General features: G+C 39.0%; 1 long non-coding RNA gene and 1 other non-coding gene across 2 annotated transcripts; one reads left to right on the top strand and one right to left on the bottom strand.

The window, feature by feature from the left end:
• The first annotated feature begins 4,660 nt into the window (after positions 1 to 4,660).
• LOC108829874 (uncharacterized) lies at positions 4,661 to 5,110 on the top strand. The gene is made up of 2 exons (XR_001946088.2): positions 4,661 to 4,802; positions 4,946 to 5,110. It is a non-coding gene; the product is annotated as an uncharacterized LOC108829874 (long non-coding RNA).
• Positions 5,111 to 8,754: 3,644 nt separating this feature from the next.
• Positions 8,755 to 8,829, bottom strand: LOC130501300 (small nucleolar RNA SNORD36). The gene has a single exon (XR_008939612.1). It is a non-coding gene; the product is annotated as a small nucleolar RNA SNORD36 (small nucleolar RNA).
• Positions 8,830 to 9,755: the final 926 nt, after the last annotated feature.

Below are 9,755 nucleotides of genomic sequence, written 5' to 3'. Positions count from 1 at the left end.
TTATTTATGATGCACCCTGAAAAAGCACCAGGGCCGGATGGAATGACAGATTTGTTTTTCCAAGTCTCGTGGCATATTGTTAAAAATGATGTGGTTCAGTTGGTGAATCATTTTTTGGCTACTGGGGAAATGGATCTGCGTCTTAATCTTACGAATATTTGCATGATCCCAAAGACGGAAAGACCCACAAAGATGACAGAACTAAGACCAATTAGTCTCTGTAATGTAGGGTAGAAGATTATTTCGAAGGTTCTATGTGAAAGGTTAAAAATTTGTCTTCCAAGACTTATTTCGGAAACTCAATCTGCTTTCGTGCCAGGAAGATTAATCTCGGATAATATTCTTATTGCTCAGGAAATGTTTCATGGTTTACGGACAAATAAATCATGCCAAAACAAGTATATGGCTATTAAAACGGATATGAGCAAAGCATATGATCGAGTGGAATGGGATTTTATTAAGGCACTACTTCTCAAACTCGGTTTTGATCCACATTGGACGAAAGTGATGATGGGATGTATTTCGTCAGTTCAGTATCGGGTCTTATTAAATGGTCAACCGAGGAGGATGATAATCCCACAGAGGGGAAAAAGGCAAGGGGATCCACTATCCCCATATCTTTTTATTTTATGTACTGAGGCTTTGATAGCTAATATTAGGAAAGCGGAACGAGGTAAACAATTAACGGGGTTGAAGGTGGCTAGAGCATGTCCACCAATCTCTCACCTTCTCTTTGCGGATGATAGTTTATTTTTCTGTAAGGCACAAAAGGAAGAGTGTGAATGTATTCTCAGGATCTTGAAGGAATATGAGGCAGTTTCGGGTCAACTGATAAATTTTCAAAAATCCTCAATTCAATTCGGCCATAAAATTGAAGAAGACAGAAGACAAGAAATGAGAGATATATTAGGGATACAAAATATAGGCGGAATGGGTTCTTACTTGGATTTACCAGAGAATATAGGGGGATCTAAGATTCAAGTATTTGGATTTGTGCAAGATCGATTTGATTCTAGAATTAATGGGTGGACTTTTAAGTTTTTTACTAAAGGAGGAAAGGAGGTTGTGATTAAGTTGGTGGTTACGGCTTTACCAAATCATGTTATGTCCTGTTATCGGCTCCCAAAAGCGACAGTGAAGAAATTGACGAGCGCAGTGGCTAAGTTTTGGTGGAGTCCCGGGGGTGGTACAAAAGGGTTGCATTGGAAGTCATGGGATAAAGTTTGCCTCCCAAAGGAAGAAGGAGGATTAGGCTTCAAAAACTTTACCGATTTTAACACAGCTATGCTTGCAAAGCAATTATGGCGTATGGTACATAAGCCCAACACTCTGTTCTCTCGAGTGTTTAAAGGACGTTATTTCAGGAATGCTTCACCCCTAGATCCGATCCGCTCAAACTCCCCATCATATGGTTGGAGGAGTATTACATCTGCTAGATCTCTGGTTAGCAAATGACTAATTAAAAGAGTGGGAACAGGGTCCTCAATTTCTGTATGGAATGACCCCTGGCTCCCAACCACTCGCCCGAGACCAGCAAACAAAAAATTTCACAACTTGTTACGCGACCTTACAGTGGATGCTCTTATTAATCAGGGCTCATGAACTTGGAATTTACAGGCTATTAGAGACTTGGTGGATCCCCAGGATGCTAAAATAATTGAAAGTATCCCTTTAGGAAGATGTCTGGGAGACGATCAAGATGGTTGGCATTTCACCAAGAATGAGAAATATTCGGTTAAATCAGGATATCAGGTTGAAAGGGTCTACCGGATAGAGAGAAACCTCCAGACGTTTATGGACCTACAGTAGATGCTTTGAAAGCATTTTGCTGGAAAGTTAAATGTCCACCGAAATTAAAGCATTTTTGTGGCAGATTATATCAGGGTGTTTGTCCGCTAAGAAAAATCTTAAAGCAAGAGGAATGAAAGGGGATATTTGTTGTGATAGATGTGGCTATGAGGAAGAATCAATTAACCATGTGTTTTCTGAATGTCCTCCAGCTAGGCAAGTATGGGCTTTGTCGAATATCCCAACGCAAAGTGGCTTTTTTCCTACGAGCTCCTTATTTACAAATATGGATCATTTATTTTGGAGAATTAAGGACTATATGGAGGTCCATCAATTTGCATGGATATTATGGTATATCTGGAAAGCGAGGAATACCAAAACTTTTAGTAATCTAGATATGGATCCTCAGCTCACTTTTTTCGGTCGCTGAGAGGGAAACAAGGTTGTGGAATGAGGCTCAAGATCTTAACACGAGGGGACCGGTACAAACAGAGATAAGGCCACTACCAACAATTCCGGGAAGATGGTGTTTCACAGATGCTTCCTGGAAAGATGGGGATAATTTCTCGGGACAAGGATGGTATAGTACTCTGGAGGGTTTTGTGGGCCTAATGGGGGCAAGGAATACAAGAGCTAGTTTACCCACTCTTCATGCAGAGGTGGAGGCTCTAATTTGGGCACTGGAGTGTATGAGAAACCTAAGACAGGGTCAGGTGACGTTTGCAACGGATTGTACTCAATTGGTGAAGATGGTGTCAGAACCAGAGGAGTGGCCAGCTTTTGCAACTTATCTGCAGGAAATCAAGATCTTGCAAGAAAATTTCCAGAATTCACAAATCATTCATGTACCTAGGACGGCGAATTCAAAGGCGGATTGTCTAGCACGAGGTGTCAGACAGCAAACGTCTTTTGTCATTCACATGGATGCCGAGTTACCTACTTGGATTACAGAGTCTATATGAGTATGTTTTCTTCTTTGATTACAAAAAAAAAATGTATCTTTTAAAATTTATTTAGTTATATTATAGATAAGATATTTGTTTAGGATAATTTATATTTTTATTGTTGTGTTTAAAAAATATATTTAGCATGTATAGTTTTAGTATATATCAGGATTTAATAAGTAAATATATTGTTATGTTTAAAGAACTGAGACTTATTATTTTATTAAATTTTATACATGGTTTACGAATTTAAATACCTTTTAGTTCATATGGTACTTCTATTTTAATATAGTATAAACTATGATTATAAAGTTTATGAAAATAGCATGCAAATTTTTTAGTTTTGTTTTATAATAAAATCTTAACTAAAAATGATTTGAATAATATTATGCTGCTAATTACAAAATTAATGATGCATTATTATATCAAATATTAATTTTTTTAGTAGGATTTTGTTAGATTTTTGTCAACAAAATTTGCTATCATTAAAAATAAAACTAAAAACAGATTTATAGGTGAAGTTGTTATATATGTTGAGTATATAAGATTTGATATTTTAAATGATGCCAAAATATTAGTTAGAAATAATTGAAATATGAATTTCTAAGGAAGGTCCATCTTTAAAAAAATCACACATGAAAGGAAGTCATGACTTCTCTTTTAATATAATAGATGAGTTATGGATTGATCCAATCCGTTTGACTAATGGATTGGGTTAATCCATGATCCATGTAAGCTCAAAACCATTTGGGTATGGTTTGGTTTGACTTGGTTTACCCATTTTGACACCTCTACCTGTTACTCATGATTAACAATATTATCCCACTAAGAGTTAAAATCTTTAGTCTAAAGGCCTATATGAAATTTTTTTAAAATGCCACGAAAATGCTACGAAAAGCCACGAAATAAAAAACGTAGCGTTTTGTGACTAAATCGTAGCAAAAAATGCTACGAAATTGTCACGAAATAAAACGTAGCAAAAAAAAGCTAGGATTTTGCTACGAATATCTCGTGGCAGGCTTGCTACGAAATAAAACGTAGCTATAAACGTAGCTACTGCAAAATAGCCACGATTTTGCTACGAATTTTTCGTGGCTATGTGAAACCCTAAACCCTAAACATATTTTTAAACCCTAAACTTTAAATACAACCTTTAAAACTCTAATATTTTCATATTATAACCTTGTATTTTCAATTTGTATTAAAATTTTTATCTTTTAATTTTAAAATATAACTCCCACAACACCAACCTTAAACTTCAATAAAACTCTACACTATACCCTAACTTCAAACACAACTATACATTCAAAACTCTTAATATAAACTCTATATCTATTTTTATCACATAACCATCAATCTTAAACCTAATCTTCAAATTTAACTTTTAATTAAACTCAAACACTATATACTCCAAACCCTACACTCTAAACATAAACACCAACCTCAAATCATAAATCTAAACATAACTCAACAATATACCTAAATTCTAGCTTATTAAGCTTAAATCTCAAACATTAATTATAATCTTAAAATTTAATCCCTTAACTTCAAAGACCAAAATCCAAACACTAAAATTTTACATATACAATTAAAATAATTATTTCACAAAACAAACTTAACCACAAACTTTATTCAACTATATGTCAAAATACTTCATAATTCAAAATTATATACTATAAAGTTTTATCCTTCTTTACGTTCAAACATAAGAATCAAAAGCAAAATACAATACCAAATAACAAGCAAATTTTAAAAAGAATAAAACTATTTTTTCATTGGGTGATAGCTAATGGCAAGGATTGGGTCAGATCAATTACAGCCATTGATTAAAGTTAAATCTAATGGTGGGGAATCAATCTCAACTTCTCTCTTTCGTCTTCTTCTTTCCACGGAGAAACCGAGAAACAGATCTTGAAAGCCAAACTTCTCTCTTTTTTCTTATTCTCAATCTCAACTTATCTCCTCCGACCATCTCCTGCCTTGCTTAATCTCCATTTATCTTCATGCCTATCCCTGCTCAGCCTCCATCCAAGCCTGCCGTCGTTAGCATCAGTCGCCATTGTCGTGGAGGTGGAGACCAAGACGATCTCATGACTCTGTGTTTCATCCTCTTTCTTCATCTTTTGTGAAGAAGCAAGTGTTTCATCCTCTTCCTAATCTCTTTCTCTGCATCTCCTTAAGCTATTTCTAATTTTTTTTTGTTTTGTTTACAGATCTGAGAAGGAAAAGAGATGAAACGGGAAGGAGAATAATACGGTGAATCCGTATGATAGATCAATGTTCAGTAAACAAAGATCTATAAACTCATTTGTAAAAGATTGATGAAAGAGAACAATCCTTACGTATGAATTTCCAATAGATTTTTCCCAGAAAGTACAGGATAGAATCTGAATGAATCTACTCTACTCGAGCAACAGAGTTTATATCGATACTCTGTTTCTTGTTATACATGTGTAGCTCTGTTATTGACTTCCACGGTTACAACTCTAACAAACTCCTCCAACCACTCTTTCCTCTCCACGTGTCTTTATTCTTCTTCTACTCGTAACCTGTAACACATCCTCCCCTCCCAAACAACCTTGTCCACAAGGTTTCTCTTAAAATTCAAAGTCTGGAAACTTCTGTTGCAAGTCAAATAGAAACTCCCATGTGGCTTCTTCCTCACTACCATTCGACCACTTAACCAACACCATCGTCGCTGCTTTCCCGTGACGTTGAACCATTTCCTCTCCAATATACATTCAGGCTCCTTGACCGTTGCTTCATAGAGAACCGAAGGTAGTTGCGTTGAAGAAGTCACGTCTCCAATGACCTTCAACTGCGATACATGAAACACCGGGTGGATTCTGGAAGTACTTGGTAACTCCAGCTTATAAGCTACTTTTCCTCTTGTATCGAGCACCTTATAGGGACCATAGTACTTAGGAGCCAACTTCTGATTAGCACGCGAGATCACTGAGTTTTGGCGATACGGCTGCAACTTGACATACACAAAGTCACCAATGTCAAAGCTCCTCTCACTCCTGTGTACATCCGCCAACTGTTTCATACGATGTTGAGCCCTGAGCAAATGAAACTTAAGCATCAACAGCATATCCTCTCTATCCTTCAAACACTTCGTCACAACCTGAACTTTTGACTCTCCAGGTAAATACGGTAAATGTACTGGTGGAGTCTGACCATACACAATCTCATAAGGCGTCACTTGGGTTGCAGAGTGAAAGTTAGTGTTGTACCAGAACTCTGCTAGCGGTAACCATCGACTCCACAAGTAAGGTTTATCACTTGTCATGCATCTGAGATACGTTTCCAAGCAACGATTCACCACTTCTGTTTGCCCATCGCTTTGAGGATGGTAAGCTGTTGACATGTTCAATGGGCAACCTTGCAGCTTAAAGAGCTCCTGCCAAAACTCACTCACGAAGACTGCATCTCTGTCACTCACAATCGAACGCGGAAACCCATGCGATCTGAAAACAGTGTCCAAGAATGTTTGAGCTACCGACATTGCAGTGTATGGATGACTCAACGCCATGAAGTGAGCTGCTTTACTCAATCTGTCCACCACTACCAAGATAACCGACTTCCCAAAAGACAATGGTAGTCCGTCAATAAAATCCATCGAAATGTCCATCCAAACACCTTCTGGAATCGGCAAGGGTTGTAACAAGCCTGGAGATGCAGCATTGTCATACTTGCATTGCTGACAAATCGTACAACTTCGTAAGTACGCTTGTATATCTTTAGTCATTACCTTCCAGTAAAACAATCCTTTTACCCGCTGCAATGTCACATCACGGCCTGAGTGTCCACCTTGACTTGACCCATGTAACCACTGCAACAATGTATCTTTCAGCTACACCACATTAGGGATGACCATCTTAGTCTTTCTGCGAAGCACATTGTTAACCCAAGTAAAGTGTTTCTTCACGTTCTTATTGGTCTTCAACTCCTCAATCAAACGTTTTGTTACCGGGTCTTGTTCATAAGCCTCTTGTATCTGCTTCATCAAGTCACACTCCATCACTGACATGGCCATATGCAGAATCTCAGAGCCATCTACACGAGACGGAGCATCTGCAGCCAAGTTTTCTTTTCCTTGCTTATATTGTGTCTCGTAATCAAACTCAAGGAGTTTAGGGAGCCACTGCTGTTGAATTGGTATGTTCAACCTCTGCTCAAGTAAGTATTTCAAGCTCTTTTGGTCTGTCTTAATGATGAAGTGATTTGGTAGTAGATAATGCCTCCACTTCTGCACTGCAAATACTACTGCCAAAAGCTCCTTCTCATAAATGGACAGATTCAACTGTTTGCCCTTCAAATGTCGACTGATGTATGACACTGGGTGGCCCTCTTGCATCAAAACCGCTTTCCCATTGCCACAAGCATCTGTTTCCACCACAAATGGCTTGTCAAACCGTGGTAATGCCAACACAGGTGCTTCACACAATGTTTTCTTCAACTCACCAAAAGCAATCTGTGTCTCATCAGTCCATTGAAATGAATCTTTCTTCGTAAGTATGGTTAAGGGCCGAGCAATTGATCCAAACCCTTGTACATATCTTCTGTAATATCCTGCCAAACCCAAGAATCCTCTCAACTTCTTCACATTAATGGGTTGAGGCCATTCTGCTACAGCTTTTACTTTAGCAGGATCAGTAGATACACCCTCTTTTGAGATGAAATGTCCCAAATACTCTACTCGGTCTGTACCAAAAGCACACTTGCTTCTCTTTGCATACAACTTGTTGAGCTTCATCACCTCAAAAACTTCACGAAGATGAACCAAGTGTTGCTCCATGTCTGGACTGTAAATGAGTATATCATCGAAGAAGATAAGCACAAACTTCCGCAGATAAGGCCGAAACACATCATTCATCAAGCCTTGAAACGTGGCTGGGGCATTGGTTAATCCAAATGGCATAACCAAATACTCATAATGACCACTGTGTGTGCGGAATGCCGTCTTCTGAATGTCTAAAGGGTCCATACGAACTTGATGGTAACCAGCTCGAAGATCAATCTTAGAGTAGACTGCAGAACCGCCCAACTCATCCATTAGATCCTCTATCAGTGGAATGGGAAACCGGTTCTTTATTGTCATCTGGTTGAGTTTCCTGTAGTCAACACACAAACGCCATGTATTGTCTTTCTTTTTCACCAATACTACAGGGGAAGCGTAGGGACTGCAACTTGGTTGGACAGTTCCTGCTTCTAACAACTCCTTAACCATCTTGTCCACTTCGTTCTTCTGCTGCAAAGCATATCTATAAGGCCGTTGATTCACTGGGTTTGCTCCTTCCATCAGAGTAATCTGATGGTTATGATTCTTTCGGAAAGGAGGTAACTCTGTCGGCTCTACAAATATCTCTGCAAACTCTGCTGTCAACACTTCAAAAGCTGACATTGTTGTTTTGTCCTCCTGTTCATGCTCAATAGCATTCAACCACATATTCTGCTCTTCTTCTTCATAAGCATAGATCATATGTAGTTGTATCTCTGTTTCCTTAACCGCATCAATTCTTTTTGCCTTAACTTCTCTTACCGACCCCGGTTTCAAACCGTGCAACTACACTTCTTCTGTTGCCATTTGAACTCCATTATCAGCTTCTCAAAGTCCCAAGTAATAGGTCCTAACTTAGATAGCCACTGTACTCCCAACACCATGTCGTGACCACCTAATGGAATGACCATAACATCAGACTGAAACTGATGTCCAAAGCTCCATTTAAAGTTTGTAATCTTCCCACACACTGCTATCTTTGTTCCATCAGCCACTGAAACTCTCGCTTTACCCACTGATTCCACTCTACAACCAAGCTTATTAGCCACTGCTCTATCAACAAAGTTGTGAGTAGATCTTGAGTCAACCAAGATGTAAAGATTACTCTTCCCATGAACTCCTATGACCCTCATGGTCGTGTAATCAGTGACTCCAGATACTGCATTCAGTGAGATCTGAGCAATATCTCCACTCTCCATTTCCTCTTCACACTCCGCTTCATACTGATTTTCACTCTCCTCTAAATCAATCATAAAAAGCTGCGTCTTTTTATGCTTCAAGTAATGTTCTGGTGAAAACTTTTCATCACAGTAATAACAGAGACCTTTTGCTCTTCTATCACTCATCTCTTCGTTGGATAAAAATTTCCTGAGCTGCTGTGTATTCTCCTTAACAGGCTTATCACTCGTCTTCGGTGTAGGTAGCAAACCCTTTGATCCTCTACCAGCTGTAGTACTCCTATTACTACTCCAACTCGATTGAATTGGTTTCCTTGGATGTGCCTTCTCATACAACCTTCCAAGTACTAAGCATTGTCTCGTTGATTGTGGGTGAAACATGCGGATATGCATCTGAGTATCCATCCTGAGACCTGCCAAATATGCACTAACCAAGTACTCCTCCGACATACAAATCCTTGATCGAATCAGCTCAAATTTAGCATGATACTCGCTTATGCCTTCCGTTTCTTTCAGTTCCTTCAACTCTGCAATAGGATCATCTAAGACTTCCTCAAATCTTTCTTTGAGTAGAGCTTTATAGTTTCTCCATTCACGCCACAACACCCCTCCCACTTCTTCTTGCACAAGAGCTTGATGCCAAGTTCTCGCCAATCCATCAAAATGCAGTGAAGCGATCGGTACCTTCGACACTTCTGGTGTGTTGTCAACCGTAAAGAATTGCTCAACCATACTCAACCACTCTTGAACTTTTTCCCCAGAGAATCTCGGAAAATCAATCTTCGTGATTCTTGTCCTTCCATTGTAATGGTTATCACCTCGATGACCACGATGATGGTGAACATCGTCTCGCTGACCATGATGTTGGTGAACATCGTTGTGAAGATCTTGCGTCGATGTTCTCCCCGGTGAGTTTCCTCTGATCAGTGGATCCTCACTCGTCGAAGCTCCCATCTGATTGGGATATCGCGTCATCAATTTGAATGCTTCCACCGTCTCCTGAATACTTCGCTCCGTCTTCTCACTCTGCATCTCAAATGCCTTCTCCAATGCGACGAATCG

Source organism: Raphanus sativus, unplaced genomic scaffold (assembly GCF_000801105.2).
Source record: "Raphanus sativus cultivar WK10039 unplaced genomic scaffold, ASM80110v3 Scaffold0155, whole genome shotgun sequence".
NCBI lineage: Eukaryota > Viridiplantae > Streptophyta > Magnoliopsida > Brassicales > Brassicaceae > Raphanus > Raphanus sativus.
This window is presented reverse-complemented; position numbering and strand designations above follow the sequence as displayed.